The sequence below is a fragment of the Natator depressus genome, chromosome 5, assembly GCF_965152275.1.
Source record: "Natator depressus isolate rNatDep1 chromosome 5, rNatDep2.hap1, whole genome shotgun sequence".
Lineage (NCBI taxonomy): Eukaryota > Metazoa > Chordata > Testudines > Cheloniidae > Natator > Natator depressus.
Window position 1 is genome coordinate 124671350 of NC_134238.1, and position 27740 is coordinate 124699089.

The 27740-nt window shown below is 42.1% G+C and overlaps 1 protein-coding gene across 3 annotated transcripts in view; it reads left to right on the forward strand.

Annotated features, from left to right (window-relative positions):
- The window catches only part of RNF38 (ring finger protein 38), a 197048-nt gene that overhangs the window by 112664 nt on the left and 56644 nt on the right, over positions 1–27740 (forward strand). The window contains exon 1 of one of the 3 annotated variants that reach the window (XM_074953575.1): positions 4138–4260. The exons of 1 other annotated variant lie outside the window; for it this stretch is intronic. The gene's annotated coding sequence lies outside the window, so the exon portion shown is untranslated. Of the gene's footprint in view, positions 1–4137; positions 4261–4327; positions 4476–27740 lie in introns of those variants that run through there. One more of the 3 variants, XM_074953574.1, reaches the window with a different exon arrangement.

The window sequence follows — 27740 nt, forward strand, 5'->3', positions numbered from 1 at the left end:
CCCCTTTCTCCTTGTCTGGCATAGGTACCACTGGTTCCCACTGAGACTGGCAGATGGTGGTAGATGCTCATTAGTAGCTGCCAGGAGAGGCAGGTATTGCAGAGAGCTCCCTGCAGAGTTCTCCATCTCCAGTCACCAGAAAGGAGTTGAGGGAGAAGGCTGCCTGGCCAGCTGCCAGGCTGCTATAGTGTGTTGGGAATGCAGAGGAGTAAAGTATGAAGTCCAGCAGCATTCAGCTGGGGAGAGTGATTGCAAAGGCAGGCTTAAAAAAAGCACAATCACTGTGGCAGCAGGCTGGTTTTAAAGCACTAGTGTTGCTCGTCAGTGGCTGCTATCAGCACTAGTTACTTTGCACTACCCCAATACTCAAGAGAGGAGGAGTCTAACCAGAGGTCATCATCCAGCATCTTAGCAGTGACTTGGGAAAATGCCACAGAGCAAGCAGTGATGCTCTCTTGATGCACAGTGGTCAGCCTTTATCTGGCTGATATGAAGAGTAGACTTTAGGAAGGCTTCAAAGAAGTAATGATCTCAAACATTTTGTTGGTTTCTTTCCAAAATGACCCTTCCTTCCTTAGATCAACTGGGGGACATGTATGTCAGCCATTTTTTCACAGCTACCTCTTCTGTCAGTGTAAGAGTAGAGGTAAATAATTTGAATGGCTCTGCCTAATAGAACAGTGGAATGGGGGAATCTGTAAATCAGACAGGAGCAAGAAAATAGCTTTTTGCTGTGAGATTATTTTTAACTATCCCCAGAAAATGGCCAGAGAACAGGAATCCATCCAATACATTTGCTCTGTCTCCCACACAGTTACTTTCTGTGCTTGTTAATTTTTAAAAATGGTATGGGTACCAGTTAGAGAAATCTGGAGTCAGACCTTCACTGAGACTACTTGAAAAGAACCCTTTCCACTGCACCACAGATGTTGGGAATTATAATGGCTTTGGCTATCAATGCCTTAACCAAATATTGTAATGCTATAATCCTTCAAATTTAGACAGTAGATTGTCATTACTTCAGAGATTTTTTTCCCCCATAATACAGTGGAAGTGAATGAAGAAGTATTTTGTATATACATATGGACTTTTGCTCTAACTGAAGTTTTTTCCACCAAATCATTCCTAGTTCCTAGATTCTCCATCACTGACAATTATTAAACCCAAGATTGTATGTTTTTCTAAAAGATCTGCTCTAGAAATTTTTTTGGGGAAGTTCTCTGGCCTATACTATACAGGCAGTCAGACCAGATGGTCACAATGGTCCCTTTTGGCTTTAGAATCTGAGAATAGCTAGACTGGTGCATTGCTCAAGTCTAGTGAAGTAACTGTTACTGTACAGACACAAATGAGTTTAGGATTCTTTACTGTGGTAGGTTTGCTGCGGGATGCCAGCTCCATAATAGAAATCCTTCTGTTGACTTCAGTGGACGTCAGATCATGACCTCTATTTTCCGAACAGAGCAGGTCTACTTTTCTGAGGTGTAAAAAAAATGAGGAGTCCGGTGGCACCTTAAAGACTAAGATTTATTTGGGCATAAGCTTTTGTGGGTAAAAAACCACTTCTTCAGATGCAACAGGTATGTCTGAGGTAAGTCAATCTCATGCAGAGCAAGAGATCTGGGTAACTAATGGTCTTGTATTATTAATCATTGCTGAAATTAGGTTGCTAGAACAAGGGAGGTCACACTCATTGGGCCTGATTCAACACAACAAATATCCGTTTTCCACAGCATCCAGGCTATTTTTTTCATTTTTGGAGGATTGGGGAGGAACTGGTCTTCTGTAACATATCATGGATGTTGGACATTTAGCAGAAAATATATTATTCAGCATAAAACAGAAGAGATAAAAAGATGCGATACCAAGGAAAAAGCTTTAATTTGCTGAATCTTTTGGCTCCCAAATACAGGTGGAGGATGTGGGATCCACTTCTAGAAAACGTTTAGAGAAAAAAAATCTGGATTGATGTAAATGTCTAGTATGTGTGAAGGGTATCATGATTTTCTTCCTCTGTTACATTTGCACACTTTCTACCTTGTGGAAAGCCAGAGTAATCTAGTCTATTTCCTGAGCTCAGACAGCTTGTTTTGGATATATTATTTCCTCTCTGTGCTTGACAATAGGTTTTGGTCAAAACACCAAAATGTTAAATGATTGTCCCACTTTCAAAAAGGACACTCCAACCTTCCTCCCCATTCTTTACTTTATTCACTCTGAATGGGGGGAGAGGGGAGTATGTTAAGTGTTTTGTTGTTGTATTGCCTATTTCTGGCTAACCCTGGGTTTTGCTAGGAAGACCAGTTGGTTACCCATGAGTACATTCTGTGCCTCTACTCTGTCCCTACTGTCGTTGTCTTCTGTGAATCGTGACTGCCCACTCCACAGTGATCTTCTGCACCTGCATATGCTATTGCACCAGTACAATGCACTGAAGCAGCTTGTAAAAGAGAAAATGTTCTCTGTGTTTACTGTTCTTGATGGGTAGGAATTGCATCTAGTAGACTTTCCTTCATTGTCATGCAGATTTAAGACTTTTTCCTTTTTTGAAAAAGGTATCCGAAATCAGCTCAAACCTAAAGTCTCATTCTTTTGTCTCTTGAAAAGGAGTTGCTATTTTTGTGCCTTGTATGAGAGATTCCTAATAAACTCTGGATATTAATTTTTTGAATCAAGTTGAATATAGGAAGTTGACATTCCTTTCTGTAAAAGTGCAGTAACCTAAGAGTAACTTTTTGTCAGTGCAGATTAAAATACTTTTTTTTTTTTTTTTTTTTTTTTTTTTTGAGGAAGCCTGGTATCCACTTTTCTGTATCAGTTGTCTACCTGCATTGAATGCTGTAATTTGACAAAACCATGGTCTCTTTGGTAACTTTTTTTTTAAATAACATTTAAAAGGGTATGTTAAGTTCTATGTTTGTTTCTCAATGATTTCCACGCTGAATGTGTTTTCATTTAAATGACAGCGGTAATAGGCATTTGGGGCTACGGCCAGGGGTCTGAAAGTCAAGCAGCATATTTTCAAAAGTTGTGTGTTGTCAGTGGTTGGGAATGTCTTTTGCTTTTGAGGCAAGTCCTTACAGGCTCAGTCCTAAGGAAGCGGTTGCTGTAGTTGACACAGGACTGGCTCAGGCAGTGATCCTCTCAGCAAGGGGCAGAGACACTGGCTCAGCCTGGGGGGGTGCACAGGGCGGGGTGAGCACCCCTTACCTATGGAGCCTGTGCTGGCGTTTCAGGCAGTGGTGCAGCTGCTCCTGGGCAGGGGAGAGGTCTGTGTGTAGGAATGTCAGACCGGGTGTAGTATGACCTGGTAGGAATGACTTGGACAGTCCTGGGGCTGGAGAGTGGAGAGACCTGGAAGTGTGACCCCTAGCTGCCCCTGGCCCCGGCCCCAACTCCCTATGGGGAGGTGGGAGGAGCCTAGGTGTGAGTCCTGGGGCTGGGTCAGGACCCCCTAGGGGAGGTGCAGAGAGCAGGGTATGGGGTTCTAGCCCCCTGTATGGGGTTGAGACAGACAGACAGACAGACACACACACACACACACCCTTGGGGGCTGGGTCAGGACCCCCTAGGGGAGGTGCAGAGAGCAGGGCATGGGGTTCTAGCCCCCTGTATGGGGTTGAGACAGACAGACAGACACACACACACACACACACCCTTGGGGGCTGGGTCAGGACCCCCTAGGGGAGGTGCAGAGAGCAGGGCATGGGGTTCTAGCCCCCTGTATGGGGTTGAGAGAGACAGACAGACACACACACACACACCCTTGGGGGCTGGGTCAGGACCCCCTAGAGGAGGTGCAGAGAGCAGGGCGTGGGGTCCTAGCCCCCTCTATGGGGTCGAGAGAGAGACCTTGGGCGAGGGACCATAGAGTGTGACCCTTTCCCTCCCCCCGCTGGGCTAAGGGTCCCGTGGGCGGCCGGGGGAAAACAAACTCAGAGGGGCGGAGCAATGACGTGTCACTCAGGCTCCGCCCCTTCTCTTAAAGTGGTAGGGCAGCCGTCTGACGGACACCAGCCTGGTCGCGCTTCGTCCTAACGCGCAGGCCTAGGGCGCCTTGTTGCTGTTGGCGCGTGTACCCGCCCTCCCTCAGCGTGCTGCTGTGGAACGCGTTGACGCCATCGGTGTTCGCACGTCGCTGCGGCCCCCCACATCGCACGCCTCGAGCGAAAACAAAGGGCGCTTCGCGGCGCTTGTGAGCAAGGGGGCGGGGCCCGGGCGGCCCCTCCCCGCGCCCTGATTGGCGGGCGGGGCAGCCAGGTGAGTGACGCGCCGCCGTTGCTGGAGGGGCGGTGGGGCGGGAGCGCCCCTGCGATGGCAGGAAGGAGACGGGCTGACGCTCCCGGAAGCGATCGCGCGGCGGGGGCAGGCGGCGCAGGCCCGGTCCAGGCGGTGGCGGCGGGGACCCGGACCATACGCGAGAAGGCGGCGGCGCGTTGGCGGTAGTCGTGGGGCGGGCGGCGGAGCGGCCGCAGGTACTGGGCTCCGGGCTCCCGGCTGGCGGGGGGGAGGGGATGGCTCTGCTGCGAGCCCCGCGCCCGGGAGAGCGCGCCCGGAGCTCGGCGTGTCCCGTCCGGTGCATGCTGCCGGCTGCGCCGCGGGCCGCGCGGGGCGGGTGTGAGGCAATGGGCGGCGGAGGGCGCGGCCGCGGGGCGGGGCCCGGCCCGGAGCGAACCCTAGTGCACGGGCCGGGTACCTCAGCGGGCGGGCTTGCCCCTCCCCAGGCGGCCAGGCTGGAGGCGTCGCTCGGGGGTCTCGGGCCGGTCCGCGCGGTGCTGCTGGGTGTCCCGGGTCATGGCTTGTAGCTGGAATTACAGAGCTGGGGACCGAGCGCCCTGGTCCTGTGCCCGGCGCGGAATTCCCCGGGCCGCGGGAAGGGGGGGAGGGACGGAGCCGGTCTGGGAAACAGCCCCCCCCCCCGTGACCTGTCAGCTCTGGGGTGGGGTTCGAGGCTGAACACTCCCCTCCTCTCACACTGCACCCGCTGTTGGTGCGCCTCCCTCCGCACAACTCAACGGGCATTTCACAAAGCCACGCGTGTTTAATTGAGGGGGTGAGGAGAGAGTAGCAATGAACAGGGAAAAGTATCCCGTGAGGAAATAGAAGAGAGGTTGGTTTGTCAGTGATATAAGGAGTTGTTTGATGGTTTCTGCAAGGAATATGTATCAGTTACACAATTTTCCTTGCTTGCATACTGCTCCGTTTAACTGAAAATACACCTGTACTTGTTAAAAGAAAAAAAAAAGTTAAATCTTTAATTTAGGTGGTCTTGTTAATTTAGGAGATGATCCATGTGATCCCGAACTTGTCTCAGACCCCATAGAGCTGTAATAGGGTAGACACACCAGTGCAGTTTGCATAGTCTCATTCTAACATGACTTAAAGTGGATTTTTAGAGGAGAAAGATATAGTAATCTGAGAAATGTATGGATTTTTTTTTAGAACGTTTTAAAATTGCTTCTATACTTGAGGGAGATGCACCTGGTTTAACTAATGGGTCTGGATAGCAAGCAAACTTTTTTGATGATCTTTGCTATTTCCTGCCTATGCATATGTAGTATGAAAATTGACTATAAAAATGGCATTGTGAGCTTACAAATTAGTCTCAGTAATGTCTAGATCAACTACAGTATGTGTAGGCATGGCAAAAATCAATTTTTTAAAATAATTTTGACAGATGTATTTGTTTTTAAGCTTTTTTTCCATTTTAATCAATTTAGCTTTTATCACAGTTGCATAAAATTATGGTGGGTCAGATAATAACAGTAGATGTTGAAATTGAAAAAGTTAAAGCTTTGATTCCATTGAAGTAAAAATTGTCAACATATGTCAAAATACACAAAGAAAATGGCCTTAAATCACACTCTTGAGTTCTCAAGCACCATTTTTTTCTTTTTGACTATCTGTAAATTTTAGTGATCATTGATGGAAATATTTTTGTCGGTATATGTATGGTAAACTGGACAATTATGAATATTTACTGATAAATCTAATCCTTCCAACCCTAAATATGTGCTGTTTTACGTACACAAATACTTTTGCTGTCTTCCAGTCCAGCAAACTCACTTGGAGATCCAAGTCCTGCTGTGTTTTTTCTGGCTCCTATATCTTCAATAATAAAGATTCAGTGGGCCAGATTCTCTTCCCAGTTATACCTGTGCAACCTTATTCTCTTCATTAGTTTGCACAGGTGAAACTGAGGCAAGAATATGACCATTCAGTTAGACTTAATTAACATTTCTGTTCATATGGAAGACAGAATATAGTCAGTCTTTTCTGATGTTCTAATTACTGTGCAGGGCTAATGAGAGCAAATTTGTAAAGCTTTTTCATCACTAAAGGAAGCATTGTTGCCATCATTAGGGACCACAGCTCCATAGGAGAGGAAACCGCTGCTTTTAGAGCAACCTCCATGAGGGTTAAGGTTTTCCAGTGGAAGGGGAATATCCAAGAGGATGGGAATCGGGCAGCAAGTGCAAGGGAGAGAGGAAGAAGGGGATCAGTCTGTTGAACATGTGCAGTTGAGAGAGAGAAACCGAGTAGATGGAAAGGAAAGGAAAGTGAGATGAAGAGCAAAGGCAAACACCTCTACTGTATTTAATAGTTAAAATGGAATACATAAATATTCTAAGTCATATCTGGAAAATAATATGATCAGTGGTATTTGCCACAAAGATGTAGCCTGATCATGAATGGGGATCATGGTTGGGAAGGGAGGTGGCTTGTGATAGATTATCACTTGATGTCCTTATATCAAGACTGTTTATCTTTTTAAAAGATAACTTTGCCCCATAACTTCTGCTTGAGTCAGAGTGTATCTGGCCTGTGTTATGCAGGAGGTTAGACTGGAGATCTAAATGGTCCCTTCTGGCCTTAAAAAAATCTACAAGAAGAACGCCTTTGTAAGACAGGGTTCACACTGAATTGAAGTTTGAGAACGTTTGTTACAAAGTGTATTTTCTTCTTCTCTAATTGTGGATGGGATTCCTGTGATTTTTTTGAGGCTTCATTTAAAACTGTAATACACCAAAATCACCATCACCTCCGGGCAATGCAGACTCCCATTGTTTACGATACATGGGTTTTCATTAAAAAATGCAGGCTGAACAGCTTTTCCTCTGCACCTGTGTTGATGCAATGATGGTAGGAGCTGTTGCCTCTCGAAGCCACATGTTTTTATTTCCCTGGGAGATATTGACCCAAGTGGGATAAGTGTCATTGGTATGTCAGTGGCCTTGGTGCTCGTTTTTAAAGCTCGTGGATGGTCTTATCTAAAATTGTTTTCATATGTTATGGTTTGCATAAGCACTGAAGATGACTTTGCCAGTGACATCACTTTGAATTATAGACATTAAGTAACTTTTAATTCTGCTGTAAGAGAACATTTCATGAATGATGTGGATTCTGCGCAAAAAAAAGGGGGGGGGGGGACTAGTACCATGTAAAAGTTGTAGTTAGGCACATAGGTTGGGAAATAACACCTGGCTCTTAAGTGTCACTTTTCATCCATAGATCTCAAATGAGGATTACAGTTGAACCTTATACAGTATGGTCTCCAATCACATGACAATACTATTTGAAGTATTTTTTGCCCACATACAGCTAGTAATATTAAAACATAGTTTTTGTATAGTGCTTTTTGTCAATAGATCTCAAAGCGCTTTATGAAAGAGGTTAGTATCATTATCCTGTATGGGTTAAGGGGCTAATGGATTTAGGATCTTTGTGTGTAAGTATATGTGGGATTGATGGAGGGTTCATCATTTAATCTGTCTCCTGCAAGCATTTTTCTCTTTCCAGATGCAGGAGGGTGAACCACGTTTTAAAGTAATCTGTGCAGTCTGGAGGACTGATGTAGTGAATTAAGGATAGGGAAATAGTTGGGGTTTCTCATAATTGACAGTCTCACACACAAGTGCAAACACACAGTTCCACTTTTCCTTTGGTCAGTAGGTAACTCTGCAAAGTACATTCTGCTTTAATAGGTTTTTCAGTTCCAAAATTTTCCTTCTGGTATTTGTTTTTCATTTCTCTTGAATGCTGTTCTGGAGGTTTACAAGTTATATAATTTGCATATATAATTACAGTCGTCTTTTGTCTGCAGACAAGACCAGGATCCTACCACGACCTCTATCTATGATGGCTTTATAGGTTTGGTTCTAAGAGTCTTTAAAGCATGATGCTTGCAAACAAAGGAGACAAATGTAACACAAAACCAAAATTATTTTCAGAGCATCCGTAATGGGTGTTACTAAGCTATGGCTCAGACTTCCTTGGGCTGGCTTCCTGGTAGGGAATTACCTGCAGGGTCAGGGTCCTACTCCCTCTAGGCTGCAGTTTCCAATGGCATAGTAATAGTCCTATTCCGGTTACTCCCTTCTTCCTTTTGTAATGGGACGTATTCATATATACTGGAGTCTTAAGTATGTGTGCTGTGATTACCATAATGCTTAGACATATTACCATAGCTAAGACATAGTTTTCTTTTGGTAGCTTATTCAGGTTTTGCCAGAAGCTCAGAACGGGCGACAGGAGCTGGATCGCCTGATGATTCCCTGTTCTGTTCATTCCCTCTGGGGTACCTGGCATTGGCCACTGTCGGAAGGCAGGATACTGGGCTAGATGGACCTTTGGTCTGACCGAGTAAGGAAGTTCCTATGTTAAGTGAGATGGCTGTGCTCCTCATTTGTTTTGTTGGGTTTTCTGGGATTTTTTTGGAAATGCCACATCTAATTTTGTAGTTTACTTTTAAACTGCTGGGCAGATGTCCTCTAATTTTAGATCTTTTTGATCTCATCTACTGTTTGCAAGACTGTTGCTGAGACAATACATTTGTATGCAAAACGAATATTGGTTAACAGCTGAAATAAAGTTTATGGTGGTGTTTGTGTAAGGTGAATTTCAAGTTTTATTTCAGGAAAAGGTTCCAAAGAGAGAGAACTGCTCAGTACAGTTTATTTAGTTTATCATCATCTCATTTACTTTTCTATAAAAAGGAAAACATTGACACTTCTGTGAGGAATTGCTTACAGTCTCTTAGAAATGTCTTTTGTTGTACAGAAGCCTGCTATTTATTTTGAGTGCATATAGGACAATTCTGGTGTTCGGTAACTTTTACTGAAATACTGTACCTTACCTTTTGAAGTTGTTTGCATGTTTTGACCCTATATATAGCAGAGAGTAGATTTAATATACTTGTAATTTTCTGATGTTTGATTCCTGTTTCTTGCTTCTAAAATATCATTATAACTTAATCTATTTTTACCACAGTTTATAGCTTAACTTTTATTCACCTTGTGAAAAGGGAGTTTGATACAGAAGGGAGTAGATGAGTTAGGATTTTGGAAATTCTTGTGCTTGGGACATTGTTGCTACAAAGGACTCTTAAAACTGATGTGGTTGTGTTTTTTGCAGCAAGTGTACTGACATGTGTAAACCTCATGTTTATAAAAAAAATAAACATTTTTGAAGCATAAATACAAATGTTCTTTGGAACTAACCTCTACAGGAGGGGGCCATCTTAGTTTATACTGGTGTACAAACATAATAGTTTCCAGCAGGTAAGACAACATGATTTTGACCACTAAATTTAGGGGGGGAATTGATGCTCACTTATCTATATTTATTTGTTAAAACAAGGACAAGATGTCCTCATTATTTAAAAGTACAACAAAACTGATACCCAAATATAACAGTGCATTATAATTCCATCTCCAGCAGTTCCAATGCCGGGGGGGAGTTTAGCTTTGCAGTTTGCTGTCTAGGTCCCCAAGTTTTGAAGTGTTATGGACAAGGTTATGGGGAGTAAATGCAAAAGCCAGAGGCCCTCACGGAAAACACCTAGTCAACAACTCCTTCCTAATGGGGCTTCAGCTTGAAAATCTCTTCTGACCTTCATTGGGGTGGGGAGGTGCAGAGGAGAGAGAGGTGGTCTCTGGTTTGATACAAAGCTTGAACAGTTTTGAATCTACCTAAGTCTTAAACTTATCAGCACTAGTGCTTATGGGATTTCCAGTTGAGCGGAAGTTCATAGATTCCAAGGCCAAAAGGGACCATTGTGAGCAAATCTAACCTCCTGTGTAACGCAGGCCAGGGAACTGCCCCAAAATAATTCCTAGAGCAGATCTTTTAGAAAACTGTTTAGCCTTCATTTAAAAATGATCCGTGATGGAGCGTCCACCATGACCCTTGGTAAATTGTTCTAATGGTTAAGTACTTTCACAGTTAAAATATATACATCATTTATGGTCTGAATTTGTCTAGCTTCAACTTCCAGCCACTGCATCATGTTATATACCTTTCTCTGCTAGGTTGAAGAGCCCATTATTAAATATTTCTTCCCAGTGTAGATATTTGCCAGTAATTTACAAGGGAAAAGGCTCAATTTTATTTTAATCACAATTTTTGTGAAGTGTAAGCTTTTTGGTTTATTTTATACATTGTTTATAGTTATTAATCGGATTGTTCAATCCATTATTATCTCACTGGAATTAATCATGCTGGGGTTAATTTCAGGATTGTTTCTTCCCTCCCTCAGACTTTCAAGTGTGTGTGTCCGTTTGATTTTGTTACCTCCCATATCCAGTTAATAATTTAGAGTTAAAAACAGAAAATTGTAGTAAATCTCCTTCCAAAAAAAAAAAAAAAGGTACCCATGTTCTGCCCCTCTTTCTCTTAGGTTTCCGTTTTCCATTGCAGGTTGGGTCTTTTTTCTTTCTTATATTCCCGAATTTGTAGGTTAATTCCTTTGCATTCTTTTGCTTTTTTTATTGTTTGAGCATACTGTCTATTATTTCAGGAGTATTGCGTTTCTTCCTGATGCATGAGTTTTCCCATCTCAGTGTTGTGAGATTAGTCTCAGTAATTAGTGTTGTGTCCTTTTATGCTTCTTTATGATGTATAGAGAGAGGCCTGAAAATGTGTGTTGAGTGGTTGAATGTCAAATATGGTCTTACCTTGGTTTTGGAAGATTTATTGTGGATCTGAGGTGTGCACAGTGGGCTTTCTTGCACCTTAATTGAAGACTGTTGAGTATAAGCCTAGGGAAGAAGCTAAACTTTAACTTGACTAATTTAGCACATGCATATGTATGGCTTGCCTTGTCTTGACCCGCATTTTAGAAGCTGTTACAACAAGCTAGCTAGTGTTACCTAACATTATGCATTTAAATCCCAGTCTAGACAAAGCCTAAGGGAACAAAGGACGGAGTATGGTCCACGTGCTACCATGAAAGCCTTGCACGCTCTCTCTCCCTCCCCATTCCACTCTTCTCTCCACAGAAGGACAGTGCCTGTGCTTCCTGCATAAATGCTTCTGTACCCTTGAACTCCAGTTGGGAATGGATGGGTTTCTGTTTTCCTCAGATGTCAGTAGATCATTCTAAGCAAGTCGCTTTGCCTGATTTCTTGGTGCCCTCTGCTCAGTCCTATCAAGATGTACTAGAACCAGTTGTTTTTCTTCTTCTCAGTAGTGAAGCTCCAGTTGCAGCAGCTCTTTAAAGACACTCACTGAAAACAAAGGGTGGGAAAGGGAATGGAGCTGAAAACTCTCAGTACCTCCTTTCTGTTGGTAACTACTTCAGGACCAGTAGACTGGGGCTGCTGGGACTGCCTTTCACCTTGAATGGAAGAAACAGAGTCGTGGGGCAACTTCTAGCCACCTCACCTGGTCTCACATCTAGAGGCTTGGCTTTACAGCAGCAAAATGGCCAAGAAGGCAGTTTTTCTCTCAGCTTGACATGCACGACTACAGAATTCAGCATCATAAGCCAGAGCCTTTGTCTCTGCTGTTCTTCCTAAAGTGATAATTGCTTTGCCTAGGGCTTTGGCAGAGGCCAGGTGTTAGTTGAAAAGGCCTAACTCAAGCTACTGCTTTCTGAACTCCCCCTACTGCTAGCAGTATGTCCCAGCTCACACCACCTCCAGTCATCTCGCTCCTGATAGCTCCCTTATTTTTTTCCCGTTGGCTTCTCTCATCCACTCAGTGATCATGGTTGCACAGGATATCACTGTCTCAGCTGCAGCACTCTATCCACCCCTCACTCCTGAAATCACTGTGTTCTCCTTTGTCCTAACTTTCTCCTGGGCATACTCAGCAGACTGCAGAACTGCAGCTCCCTTCCCTTTCCCAGAGCCTTTCACCTCAGTCTTGTGTATCGCCCCTTCAGCTCCTTCAATTTCTGATCATCCCCTCCATGATCTGGAAGGTGGAAGAAATGAGAGCAAATTATTCAGAAGGGGACAGTAAGCATGGAGAGTGCAACTCCTGGTGTGAGTTCTCTTTGTCGAGGAGGTGGAACATCTGGGAAATCTTCAGCACGGCTCTGAGGAAAATGTGCTCTCTGAAGTGAGTGCAGAAAATAAGACAAGGTGGGGGGTAATAGGAGCCTATATAAGAGAGAGACCCAAAAATCGTGACTGTCCCTATAAAAATCAGGACATCTGGTCACCCTACCCTTACAGGAAGCAAAAACTCAACTAGTATCTCTTGTGCAATTTGCATTTTTGCACATTTTCCAGTTATGAAAAAGTACGAGTCTGTGTGTGGGAATGCGAGTGAAGAGTATTCAGGGGGCCATGAGGGCTTGAGTGAGGCTGGGATTCTAAGACTGCCTAGTTTAGAGCTCTCTTCTCACCTCTCCCCACTAATGCTACAGGGGGGGAGGCTTTCTCTCTCGGTCCATGTCACTCCATACATCTGTTAGGTTTGTAATATAAACTTAGTAAGAGGTTGAAAAATTTACTTGACTTCCCTTAGTCTAAGAATGGATCATATTCACCAGAGTAAAAAGAAAAAAAATCTGTTCAATCACACACCCTCACAAAGCACACCCCTTATTGAAAGTTAGAGGACCTGCAGGTGATCCATTTTTCAGGGTATGACCCTCGTATTCAGTGCAGATCCACCTCTGCTTTATTTAGTTTTTGTCAAACCGCATGTTTTTTACTTTAATTTTAAAAAGTGACTCTGATACTTTTCCCCAACCTCCTATCACACTTTTTACTTAAGCATTGCTGTAGTGTCTTGGTTAAAGTTATCGTATTGCTTAGGTTAAAGCTGTTATAGTGTTGCCTCCCAGCGCAGGTTATGTGGGAACAGCAAAACCAATTCAGGCTGCAGCCAGTGATTAGCATGTTCGTAGTGATTATGTCACTAATTCACAGAAAAAGTCCCAGGAGCTACTGAGGGCAAAGGGCGTGTCCAAAAAGCAAACTGGAAGGAAGAATAAGACTGATTTTTTTTAAAAAAAATTATTCAAGCTAGCACACTGTCTTTAACATTTAGGCCGTTACCTACAGCTGATGAACTCCAAAAAGAGTGAAACCATTTAATATAGGTCCTGTAGTACTGGCCTGAAGACCTGCTTTCCAGATAGGCTTTGTCTACATGACGAAACATTACCATGTTTAAATGTGATTTTTTTTTTAACAATACAGCTGGGTAACATGATGCTGACTGTGACTGTGCCATCCGTGTAGGCAGGAGTGGGGCTTGTTCAGCATAGTGTAAAGTCTAACCATGCCTAACCATCCTGAGCACTCTGAGGATTACTTGTGCTCATCTGCACTGACTGCAAAAGTTGTCAGCATCACATTAGCCTACTTGATTATGAAAAATTGTTTCAAAATGTCTTTATGTAGACGAAGCTGTAGTGTGGTGGGGATTGGGAGAGAAACAAAGGAAAAGAATATGAGAGGGTAGGATGAAAGGAAAGAGGAATATGAAAACAGGAGAGGGGGGGAGAGAGAGATCTAATCTGACTCCTGATCTTGACCCCTTATGCTGGTCAGCTCCCCAGTCTGCTTTGTAAGTCCAAATGTGAATACAGTCTGTCAAAATAGCTGCGTTGGTAGCAATATGCCAGTAGAAGACTTATTGGTAAAACTTTCTAGCGTAGACAAGCCCTTATTCCACACGGGAAGGGGAATAAGCTGTACTGATTAAAAGCACCTTTATGGTGGTGTAATTTGTTCATCCTAGGGGTTGTATTGGTATACTTACATTGATTTAAAAAAAACACACACCTAATTGAAATAGTTATATTATTGCAAAGCCTATGTGTAGACGAGGCCTTAGAATGCAAGTAACTGCCAGGCTGTTAGTGAGTGTATTTGCCCATCCTGCCGTTCCACAGTTTGGAGATATGAGGAGTCTAAAAATAATTAGAATGGTTCTCAAAATTGAATGTCACCCTATTCTTTTGAAACCCAGTATCTCTAAAACACTTTGTTCTACTTGCACCAGACTTCCCTCCTTCCCTGTTTCTTAGGGAAAAAAATTACCCTTGGGAAAGATGTGCAGTGTAAAATGTTGAGGTAGATTAGTTTTTAATATTGGCAAAGTTACCAGGGAACGGCATCAGTAATACTTAGTGGTAAATTAGTTTTAGCCTTAACAGAGAAATGACCACACTCTCCACAATAAATTATAGATTTTATTTTAAATTGTGGAAATTTAACTTTGTCCTGACATACCAGAATTGGAATTCAGGATTCTGTGTATACCCAAGAACTACTGTTAGCATCATCTCCTCTGTATTGATTTAGGTGGTGGTGGTTGTCAAAAACGCGGACACTTGAATTCTGATCTTGGTAGATAACTAAACGATGAGCTGTTGTATATGAGCTCCAAACTGTAAATACAATTACACAAAAACCCGTTTTGGTAACTTTTGCTGTATAGCTTTTAAAACTGCAGTTTCTTCAGAGAGAGAAATAGTTCATAAGTATTTAATGGTGAGATGTCAAGTGTTGCTTTCTAGCACAGTGTGTTTAATTTTCATTTTTCAGGAAGTTCTTGCACAAGGTGCAGTTTTTGTTTTCAGACTATTTAGTTTACATTATACCATCCACATCCTACTGAAATTGATTTAAATGTTTCAACTGAGACAATAAATTGAGATTTAAAGGAGCAAATTTAGCCAGTCTTCATAAAAACAGATTGCTTGCCTTTCTTTACTGTTAATCCTGGTGTTTATTATTATTAATATTATTAGGAAGCAGTGTTTTTAAGGAAGTATGGTTGATTATCCAAATCACAGTAATAAAAAGAATAATTTATGGAAAATACTAGGTAATAGTCTCTAATTGGAAAAATCCACCTTGATGTAACATTAAAATAAACACACTTTACCTTTTGTTTCTATTTAGCAATGTTGAAATTGGTTTAATTCATTTCTTTGAAAAAATAAGGAATGCAAAATATTTTTATATTTCAAAAGATTTGAATTGATGTTTGCATGCAGCAATTTGTATTTAAAAGGAATCCATTCAGTGTTCTGTCTTTGACATGCAAATACCACTGAAATTCAATTTGAAGAACTTTGATGAGATTGCTATGCTTTTCTTTAATTCTTGTAAGTTGCTTTAGCATTACAAAAATAGTTGCTTCAGATGTAATGCATGTGTTCCATCTTTATATGTAGTGCCCTTTTTGTTGTTTGAGTATATACATGGAAAATTATTAAATACATAACCTTGGTGATTACAATTTGCGGATTCTTTTTTGTTATGGATATTTATGCATTATAGTGTGCTGAATGGGAAGCTAAATTTTTAGATTAAAAAAAATTAACAGTTCCTATGTGGTCTCACCTTTCTTCACATGCAGCAATTAAATATTCTAATTTTTAAATGTAAAATAGCTGACAACCAGGAAACAATTTTTTAAAATGTTAAAAATGTTACTACAATGGACCACTGCCCTAAATGCTAGTTATTTTTTAATTTTACAGTAAACTTTTTAAAAAGTGTATTTGGTTTTGAATTATAGTTAAATCTTGAACATGCAGTTCAGTATAATAACTTGCAACTTATGAAAAGAATTGGCACTGTTAAAGCAACAGCAATGCCAACAGAAATCCAGATAATATTCAAGGTTTAATAAGTGATACAATTTGTATTCAAGGTACCAGTGTGTTCTGATGGTGGGTGAAATGAGGGGGGACACCTCATTTTACCTTTTTGGAATGCCTGTTTGCTGTAGGAGGATGAGTTTTGGTGCCGAATGTCTTATTTTGTTAAACATTTTTTAAAGAATAACTGTATGTTCCAGAATATTAAAATGTTAAATTGACATTTTTATGGGCATTTGAAAATGCAGTGTTAGGACCAGCCAGCAGAGGACATCAGTCCTTATGCTCATGACCCGAAGTGTCAGTAAATCTCAATTTAAATATATAAACTAAAAAAGCTCTATTAATGAGGCACAAAAAAGTAGATACTGTTGAGCTTTCTTGCTATAACTGATCAAAATGTGAACAATGAACAGTTCAAATTTTGAAATGTAAGTGATGCTACAGTATGCATCAAACAGAAAAGGTTCTATATTTTTAAACCACATTATTTCTTTTATTATTTATCTGAATTTTCACCTATTTTAATATCAAAAGAAGATTTTAATCCATAGAGATTAATAAGAAAAATGACACACATAAAGTGCTAACCTGGCACAATGAATTTTATATTTAGATGATCTGTAATTAATATTGTAGCTTGATTTCCATTCTGAGTCTGATTTTTAACTTCCATCATAACATTCTGTAAGCAAGACTTCTTTCTAACTACTGTCTGTTACATGTATTCCAGCTCGGGCAGATCTCTTGGTCTGCACATATTTTTGTTTTTTCTGTGCAAGTCCTGCATTCCTGCATGGGAGTTGCCATTCTCCTGCTGCCTAAGAATAAACCCCAGTATGGATGGAGAAGCCATTGATTGGGGCTTGATTGCTTCTGCACTATTAATAATGAACCTGATTTGTGTAGCTTTTCCTTTGGTAGCACTGCGGAGTGCTGCTCCCAGTGATGGGTAGTCTCAGTGTGTGGTAACGGCCAACAGAAGTGCTGAGTAAGTGGCCTGGGAAAGGAAGAACAGTTCAGAATTGGCAGGAGCCACAAACATGCTTTGCAGGGAAGTACGAACATTGCTAAATCATATGGAACCTATGTCTACCCTACAAGTCATGCAGCTATGCTGCTGTGCGTAGACACTTACTCCAGCAATAGAAGGGATTTTTCCGTTGCTGTAGTAAATCTACCTCCCCTCAAAAGGTGGTAGCTAGGTTGATAGAAGAATTTTTCCATCAAAATAGCCACAGCTACAGGGGGGTGAGGTTGACCTAACCATGTCACACAGGGTATGAAACTTTGCACAGCTTTGAGCAGTGTAGATAGGTCAACCTATGTGTGACAATCTGTTCATCCTTTTTACAAGACTGATAAATTTTGTACAAAGTATGCCTTGAGGTATTTGAAAACACATAATCAGCTGAACATTATTGTCCTAGTAAAATGTGTTTGGGAACATTGTATGTGAAGTTATAAAATTCTACTGTATAAGACATGTTCCAAGTCTGAGAAGAAAGCTTCAGACAAGTTCCCCAGAGACAAAAGGCAAGCCAGAACCTCAGCCAGGTGTCAGCATAATCAGATTGACTGTCACCTGATTAAGTAGCTATTCTTTAGCAAGAAGAAGGTTGTAAACGAGAAATTTACATCTTGGCAGTGGAATAGCTGGAGGTTCCCATATAAACAGACTGGCTGTCGCCATGTTCCCCAGCTGGAGATAATTCTCAAAGAGGAGGAAAAGATGAGGAACAGAGGCCCCAAATCACCTCTCTCCTCCCTTTCTTTCTACCCATGGCACCCACAGTGCCTGAAGGACAAGGAAACAAACATTGTACTCGGTGAGGGGTCCTGGCTGAAAGGTATTCAGCCAATAAGACTGTAAAAGAACATGTGATGAGAGCGATCCCTTTGCTTTAAGTTCACTTAGCTTGTTAAGTTAGGTATTAGTTTGCATTTTACCTTTTATTTCTTTGTAACCAATTCTGACTTTTATGCCTCATTACTTGTAATCACTTAGAATCTATCTGTAGTTAATAAATTTGTTTTATTGTTTTGTTTTATTCTAGTGTGTGTTTGGATGGGAGTGTTTTGAGAAGCTTCATTTGAGGTAGCAGGATTTATGCATATTATTTTCTATTAATGAAATGGTGGACTTTTTATGAGCTTCTATTGTCCAGAAGGAAAGAGCTGGACGGTTCAAGACACGCATTTCTGGGGACAAGTTTGGGGCTGGGAATATACTGATGTCACTCTGCAAAATAATTCAGGACTGGCTAGCTAAGAGCATTCAGATGAGTGAGCTGGGAATAGTTTACGTGCTAGAGGCTATGTGAGAGCAGACCAAGAGTGGTTGGTCGCACAATGAAGCAGTGTAAAATGCTCCCCAGGTTGGAGAACTGAGGGGACACAATTGCCTAAAGTCCAGATTGTACTCTAAGGAATGTCGCCACTATGTTTTAGGTATAGACCAGGCCTAAATCGTGGAGGAGAAAGGGTTTGTTGGGGGATGGGATCCTGAGGTGTAAGGATGGGGGGTGACTGGGGAATAAGATGTAAGATAAAAGAAAATAAGCAACCACATGAAGAAGTAGAGCTAAAGTATGTTCCTTTATCAGAGAATCCTATACCAGAAACAAGCCCCACCAGACAAAATTCCAGCACACTCCTGTTGTAAATCAGAATCTAATATTATTGCTGCTACTCCCCCGCAACCAAAGTCCTGTTGGGATTCAGGGGTGAAGTTCCTGTCTCTCTCAGCTGAAACAGGATTACCTTTTGTACTTAGGTTCTCTTTGTGATTGGTTACAAATCTTTGGAGGAGTACATTAGAATTTCTTTTTTCTTCTCTCCATGTTCACCTCAGGAAACTGAACAATTTGACACTCAGTCAGCACTCAGAAAATGGGAGCCATCTCCCACTTCCCTCTAGTGGGGACTGGGTGTTTATTCTAGATGTCTTATTCCTGGGATCCAGTGGGCTGTGGTGGTGGAGGACTGAGTATGCATGTTGCCAGTTTGGCCTGAGGTGGCTGAATTGCTTTGTAAAATACCGGAAGTTGAGCATGCAGTGTCTGTTTCACTTAGCAGCCATAAATCCAGTTGGACTATCTTGTGTGTGTCTGTCCTGAAGGAAGCATACTGTATAAGCCTAGAAATAGTCACTTTATTCACAGACTCCCAAACTTGCAATTTTATCCACTACCACAAGAACCTTGCTTTTAAATTTAAGTTTATTGCATATATTTGCCTTTCTTAGTAGCTCCTTTTAAGGCTTATTTAGGGCTAGAATTTTGAGATCATATTAAAAGGAAATGTCTGGTTTTACTTATAGATCCCAAGAGCTTTTCACCTGTCACGCTGAGATGTAATATGATTGCACTTTTTTCCTTTCATACCCACAATGAAGAAAAAATAAGTAGTAACATTAATAAGCACATTGTTCTACCACCAAAAAAACCTTTATTTCATTTGGTTTGTAGAAAAGGTGTATATATTTAAAGACACTGGCAGTGCACTCTGGCATTATGTTAGATGTGTGATTGATAGAAAACGGCTGAACTTTGTTCTTTGTGGTGGGCCCGAGGGGACTGACAGCTTATATACAGTAAAGGGGAAACATTAAAGAAAGACATGGAAAAATAAGAACATTGAGTTACATTATGCAGACTAAAAATAAATAAATTGGGATTTATTTATATATTTATTTATTATCCTTTATGCTTCAGGATATAAACTCGTCGTAAGGAAAGCTTCTTGCTAACCTCATTAGCATTTGGTTTATTTCATAATTGTCCATGATATGATTTCTTATTCTGGCTGTGTCTACACTGTCAATAGAACGACAATTTTTTTTTGTCTTTCAGAGGAGTTAACCCCCCCCCCCCCACTTCGAAGACAAAAGTTTTGCCGCAACAAGTGCCAGTGTGAATAGCACGTTGTCGGCAGGAGAGTGGGTACACTGTGCGACTTTTTGCGGCACAGCTGTGGCGGCACAGTCATGTCTCTAAAAGCTGTGTAGTGTAGACATAGCCTCCTTCCTCTAAGGCACCTGGCACTAGTCACTGTCAGGGACAGAACAGACCCCTGAACTGGTGTGATCCAGTATGACACTATTCGTTGTTAATAGATACTGAGCCATAGTGAATGGCCTTATTCTACAGATTTTTTTTCTTGAGCTAATCTTCACAAATATTTTGTTGTTTGCAGTGATGTTGTATCCATGTAGGTCCCAGGATGTTAGAGAGACAAGGTGGGTAAGGTAATATCTTTTATTGGACTCAATTTTGTTGGCGCGAGAGATGAGCTTTTAAGCAGTTGGCTGTTAACTGCTCACTTCACCTTGTATTTAGGTGTGACATTCTGAGTACCTTTCCCAGACCTGAAAATCTCTGTGCAAATTTGAAATATTTTGCTAGCAGACCACTGTTTTCCTACAATATTGTTTTCAAAGACTAGTTTGAACGATGTTTTCCATGTATCAAAACTGTCTCACTTCTCAGTGATATTTTACCTCCTGGGAGAGAGAACTGCCTTTCTCCATCTTTCTTCTCCTGTTGCCCCTCTGTTCTAATGGTGAGATCACAAGATCAAAAACCTTTTCAGGGACATGTTACTGGCATTAATATCAGTAGCTTGGTGTGTTTATAGACTAGTTTTTTCCTGAGCTGTGAGAGCTTGGCTTATCTTGTTGCAGAATTATGCGCGTTGACCACAAGTGAGCTGCCAAAACAGGACTCTCTTGCCCAGAGGAAAAAATGCACTCAGGTGTGAATTCTAGAAATTTAGGTGAAAAAGACCTGTTTAGAAGGGGTCTGAATAATCTTCTGAGCATGTGATCATGGAGGCCAATGTGCCAGAGATTCAGGGATTTAAACAGTTGGGTTTCTTGCTGTGAACCCATGTTCTACTCCACCTTTCCCCACTTCCTCCATCCTCAAACTCAGGAATACATTGACAGTAAAGGGGTACTTTACTAGTGATAATGTAGGCCTCACTGGGCCATCATGGCAGGTTCATGGATGTTCAGATAAAGTGGCCAAGAAAAGTCATGATGCCATATTTTCAAAAATATCTGGACTTATCAAAAGGGAACTTTGTTCCCCACTGTGGTTTTGGGTGACCCCCATGTAACCACTCTTGCTATGGTTCATGAAGCCAAATACCAGGGGGATGAGGTGGATGAGGCTTTCTTCCGGCAACTCACGGAAGCTACTAGATCGCATGCCCTGATTCTCATGGGTGACTTTAATTTTCCTGATATCTGCTGGGAGAGCAATACAGCGGTGCATAGACAATCCAGGAAGTTTTTGGAAAGCGTAGGGGACAATTTCCTGGCGCAAGTGCTAGGGGAGCCAACTAGGGGGGGCGCTTTTCTTGACCTGCTGCTCACAAACCGGGTAGAATTAGTGGGGGAAGCAAAAGTGGATGGGAATCTGGGAGGCAGTGACCATGAGTTGGTTGAGTTCAGGATCCTGACGCAGGGAAGAAAGGTAAGCAGCAGGATACGGACCCTGGACTTCAGGAAAGCAGACTTAGACTCCCTCAGGGAACAGATGGCCAGGATCCCCTGGGGGACTAACATGAAGGGGAAGGGAGTCCAGGAGAGCTGGCTGTATTTCAAGGAATCCCTGTTGAGGTTACAGGGACAAACCATCCCGATGAGTCGAAAGAATAGTAAACATGGCAAGCGACCAGCTTGGCTTAATGGTGAAATCCTAGCGGATCTTAAACATAAAAAAGAAGCTTACAAGAAGTGGAAGGTTGGACATATGACCAGGGAAGAGTATAAAAATATTGCTCGGGCATGTAGGAAAGATATCAGGAGGGCCAAATCGCACCTGGAGCTGCAGCTAGCAAGAGATGTCAAGAGTAACAAGAAGGGTTTCTTCAGGTATGTTGGCAACAAGAAGAAAGCCAAGGAAAGTGTGGGCCCCTTACTGAATGAGGGAGGCAACCTAGTGACAGAGGATGTGGAAAAAGCTAATGTACTCAATGCTTTTTTTGCCTCTGTTTTCACTAACAAGGTCAGCTCCCAGACTGCTGCGCTGGGCATCACAGAATGGGGAAGAGATGGCCAGCCCTCTGTGGAGAAAGAGGTGGTTAGGGACTATTTAGAAAAGCTGGACGTGCACAAGTCCATGGGGCCGGACGAGTTACATCCGAGAGTGCTGAAGGAATTGGCGGCTGTGATTGCAGAGCCCTTGGCCATTATCTTTGAAAACTCGTGGCGAACGGGGGAAGTCCCGGATGACTGGAAAAAGGCTAATGTAGTGCCAATCTTTAAAAAAGGGAAGGAGGAGGATCCTGGGAACTACAGGCCAGTCAGCCTCACCTCAGTCCCTGGAAAAATCATGGAGCAGGTCCTCAAAGAATCAATCCTGAAGCACTTACATGAGAGGAAAGTGATCAGGAACAGTCAGCATGGATTCACCAAGGGAAGGTCATACCTGACTAATCTAATCGCCTTTTATGATGAGATTACTGGTTCTGTGGATGAAGGGAAAGCAGTGGATGTATTGTTTCTTGACTTTAGCAAAGCTTTTGACACGGTCTCCCACAGTATTCTTGTCAGCAAGTTAAGGAAGTATGGGCTAGATGAATGCACTATAAGGTGGGTAGAAAGCTGGCTAGATTGTCGGGCTCAACGGGTAGTGATCAATGGCTCCATGTCTAGTTGGCAGCCGGTGTCAAGTGGAGTGCCCCAGGGGTCGGTCCTGGGGCCGGTTTTGTTCAATATCTTCATAAATGATCTGGAGGATGGTGTGGATTGCACTCTCAGCAAATTTGCAGATGATACTAAACTGGGAGGAGTGGTAGATACGCTGGAGGGGAGGGATAGGATACAGAAGGACCTAGACAAATTGGAGGATTGGGCCAAAAGAAATCTGATGAGGTTCAATAAGGATAAGTGCAGGGTCCTGCACTTAGGATGGAAGAATCCAATGCACCGCTACAGACTAGGGACGGAATGGCTAGGCAGCAGTTCTGCGGAAAAGGACCTAGGGGTGACAGTGGACGAGAAGCTGGATATGAGTCAACAGTGTGCCCTTGTTGCCAAGAAGGCCAATGGCATTTTGGGATGTATAAGTAGGGGCATAGCGAGCAGATCGAGGGATGTGATCGTTCCCCTCTATTCGACACTGGTGAGGCCTCATCTGGAGTACTGTGTCCAGTTTTGGGCCCCCCACTACAAGAAGGATGTGGATAAATTGGAGAGAGTCCAGCGAAGGGCAACAAAAATGATTAGGGGTCTAGAGCACATGACTTATGAAGAGAGGCTGAGGGAGCTGGGATTGTTTAGTCTGCAGAAGAGAAGAATGAGGGGGGATTTGATAGCTGCTTTCAACTACCTGAAAGGGGGTTCCAAAGAGGATGGCTCTAGACTGTTCTCAATGGTAGCAGATGACAGAACGAGGAGTAATGGTCTCAAGTTGCAATGGGGGAGGTTTAGATTGGATATTAGGAAAAACTTTTTCACTAAGAGGGTGGTGAAACACTGGAATGCGTTACCTAGGGAGGTGGTAGAATCTCCTTCCTTAGAAGTTTTTAAGGTCAGGCTTGACAAAGCCCTGGCTGGGATGATTTAACTGGGAATTGGTCCTGCTTCGAGCAGGGGTTTGGACTAGATGACCTTCTGGGGTCCCTTCCAACCCTGATATTCTATGATTCTATGAAATACACAGATGTTGTCTTTTTAGCCGTACACTCTGCAGATGAGGGTGGTGATGCAGTTTGCTTCTTGAGACACAGGCACCTGCTCCATAGGCTTGTTATATGGATATTTTTCCTTATCTCTATGTCACAGAGGGCCCTTTGAGTGTGTTTTAAGATTCGTCCAGCTCTCACCACTGCACATACAAGATGGTGCACAGACATACAGTTTCTCATTTTCTGCTTCTGTATGGATGGAGAAGCTAGGGGTTCCCTTGTGATTCTCCCTCACTCACCTGAAGGAGTACTTTATTTTCTGCCTCTGGCCTAGCATCAGTACCAGTAGGGGAAAAGGTTTGTCAAGGGTTTTGGAGAGAGAGCCAACGTTCCATGAAGCACTCAGTGCTGAAGTGGAACCCAATGCTAAGATCAAAAGGGGGGCGGAGGGGACGACTCCTGATTTGGCGCAGTACGCATTGTGTGACACTTTTTTTTCTTCTCTGAAATCTATAAAATCAGTAGCAACAAAACAAAGATGACCTTCAGGTTCCAGGAGTGATCTTTTTGTGGCACAACCTTGCTTTCTCTGTGGAAATGTCTTGACTCGTGATGACGGATCAGAGAGGAATGTGTAGCCGCTGAAAAATTTGCCAGTTGCAGTTTTGCATAATATATGTAGAAGCAAAAACGATGTTCTACAATGGAGTTAGGGTCAGCAGGACTTGGCACCACTTAAGTACAGTGTGCCAGACAAACTGTTTGCATGTGGGCTGTCGCTTCTGTCAGCACAGCTTAGCTGTTAGTGTGCTGTATACATTAAAAATACTGGGCACATAATTTCAGAGTGATAGGGGCAAACTGAGGATGGATCATGTAGACCTGCAAACTAAATATTACCAGTTGTGTTTTTGTGAAGGCATTTCTTGTTACCTTGTTGCTGCTTTCTCTGTCTTAGATGTGAGCTTTATCAATTATTCCATTGACTTGATTTGTATGGTGTGGTAACTACATATATTGATGGGGCAATAATTAGTGATTGCAGCTTCATGAAGTATCTGTGCTTTGGTGGTGGACTTCAGCTGTTTATGTGCTAGTTTCTCATGATTTATTAACTTGTATTAATTAGGTTGAAGGAGTTTAAGGTCAGTACAGCAAATCACATCCCTATAAAGAGAACATAAATTATACTGTATTTTAGTCTTTCAGAATTCACTTGTATAATAAACATGGAAGCCAGCTGTAATGTCCAGTTAGGATAACAGATTTGGCCACAGTGGCAGTAGGGATTGTATAATAAGCGGACATAATGCATGGCTTGGAGATTCCAGTTTTCCCTTCTTCATTCATGTAATGGGTTGGAATATCTTTGGAATGGGCATAAGTGAGCTGGAAGGTTAGGGCAGTTCAATATGTGGTGGTGGTCTGAGTCAGTGGTATATATTAGACAAGTGGTGGAAGAACAGGTGCAGGGCCTAGCTGCAGGGACAGTTGTGCTATCATATTTTCTTCAGCCTTTACATCATTAAATATTTCTCTCTGGAATTCAGTCCTCAAGTCTGATTTCCCTCTTGTTTATGAAATAACATATGCTGGACTATCTTCCTGTCTGAACCTAGCCTGTTTACAGAAAATTAGTAGTTCTGGTCTTGTCCTCCCTGACCTGTAGCATTCTGTTGGACTTTTTTCCTCTCCCCTTGGATGTCCAGGAAAAGTTCTTGTCTGTTTTTTAGTTTTCCTTGCTCTCTGGCCAGTGTTCCACCACTTGGCATCTTGTGCCCGAAGTCCCCCACCCTCTTCCCTGCTCCACGAATTCCTTGGTGCAGTACTGGTCTCTACAGTGGAAAAATAGAGGATGGGGTGTTAACTATAGCACTGACTTGTCAATACTTTGAAATACCAAGGAATGCAAAAAAAGTAACCATTTCAGTTCTCCTCAGTTCACATACCTTCCTACAAGATATTTCATTAGAGATTGATAAAATTAGATTTCTCACACACGGGTAATAAGTGCAGGCTATAAAGGAGGGTGGGGGGAAGGATTACTGCGAGTGTAGCCAGTGGAAGGGGACATTTTTGAGTCCCAGGAAGGGAAGCCGACTTTCTTTGAAAGTGAAGAGGGGAAGGCTGTTAAGTTTACATTCATGGGCTTATATCAGAGGCCCAGCTCTGGGAATAACATGGTTGTGAGAGGTTCTGTGGGAGTGTACTGAAATATGCATTGCCCCAGATTTGATGGGCAGGCTAGACAACTGGCTTTTGTAAATGATTTACAGACACAGATTCAAGGCCTGGGGGAAAATAAGGGCTAAGATTAATTGATATCTCTGAAGAAATCTAACATGCCTTTGGTGTCTGGCAGCAGGTAGGAAGGGTAGTGCAATTATACCTTCAACCCTTGTGACCTGTGTTGTACTGTAGTTTGCTATCAAATTATACCTGGCTGTTTTTCATGCATTAAATAGAAAGGTAAGGATGAAATATGATTTTAGGTAGATAAGAACAGCATGCTAATTAAGTGGCCCAGTTAGGTGCTGGGATTGATGGATAAAATATAATGCAAATGCTTTGTTCATAGTGGTTTTGTGCAATAAAATTCTCTTGTGTTCACAGTTTGCACATTATGTATACAGCTTTTTATTGTGGGGTGATTCTGCAGGGATAGGCACTGGGGAAGATGTTTGGGGTTCGAATGAAAACTTTTGCCCACATGCAAAATGACATCCACCCATTTAACACTGATAATGCCAAGCATCAGTCTTTCAGCTTTGTTTTTTTCCAGATTTCTCCCTGACTCCACATGTATGTATTTAGGATTATGCTCTCACCGATTTTTTTCTTACATTTTTCCAAACTAAATCTCACGTTATTTTATACCCACAGTTTTTTGTCTTTCCTCTTGTATTTCCATTGTAATGGATGTTAACAACTTTCTAATTTAGTAACATCTGCAAATCTTACCGTATGTTTACTCTTTTCTCCAGATTAATAAAGAGATTTTATCAAACTATTGCGGACATCAATCCCACTGTTACTCCACTGTACGCCCCCTAGCATCCTAGGATTTTTCACACTGCCAACCAAATGAAAGCTTAGTAGGAAGTTTGAGGGGCTCAGTTACTATAATGATGGTGTGCATAGTACAAGTACCTAAACAGATATTGTCATTTATCATTTTTTGTCTTTTAGTCAGTTTTCAATCTATACAAGTGATCCTTCCCAAACCAGTGTGAATTTATATTTTAATTAAGATTTTGAGACCATATCAAATGCTTTATTAAAATACAAATGTAGGACATCTGTTGGTCACTTCCTCCACTTATTTTGTAATTCTGTTTTTAAAAATCAGTCTTATTCTCTCACTTATTAATTTTATTTGTTTACTTATTTGGCTAGCACTTAGCTTTTATGTTTTTTTTTTGTTTTGTTTGGGGGTTTTGTTTTGCTGTCTGTATCTCCTCCATACAGGTCTGAGTGCAGTTTGACTCATCTTTATCCTTAACTACACTTCTAAAATGCAGGATGTTCCTTACCAGTAAACTCCCCCACCTCTTCCCCCCAAAAGAAAGTTTTCTGACTTTCCCAGGTTCTGGCTCCTCCAAGCTGACCGGTTGTTTTACCTGGTCAGCTGCTCAGTATAGTAAGATGTGACACAATTGATTTCCTGGGTTACTGTTTGCATGGCCCTGTGGCCAGTGAGAAAATGCAAGCAGGTATTGCAAAGAAAATGATTTATTCTTATTCTAGTGTGCCTTTCAATGGCATGCTTTTTAAAATCTTATCCTTCTACTAAGCCGTAAGTTATCCTCCAGAGGGACGCTATATTCAGAGGGTGAAAATGGTGCGGTGTTATTCATTGTTATGCAGCTTACATTTATTTAAATTAGTTTATATGTCTCTGAGAGGTATGACCTATTTGAGATTAAACTAAAGGTGGGTGGAGATTTTCAGGGAAGGGAACATTTTAACACTTCTGGAAAGAGCTATAGATGTGTTCTAAAGGAGTTGAAGAGGAGCAGACACCCTGTAAAGTTGTCACCTGTGGAAAGTTTTGCTAGATCACCTTGATTTGTCTGGGTGGGTCCCAAGCTGAAAATTCTTCCAGGCTGACGGAACATCTCTTTTTCTGTCAGGACTTGTTCCTGCAGGAAAAACGTCTAAAGATTGCAGTTTGAGAAAGCAGAGTGAATAGAGTGAAGGGGGAGTGACATGGTAACAGATGCAAATAGAAGGGGCATCTGATCTTGTT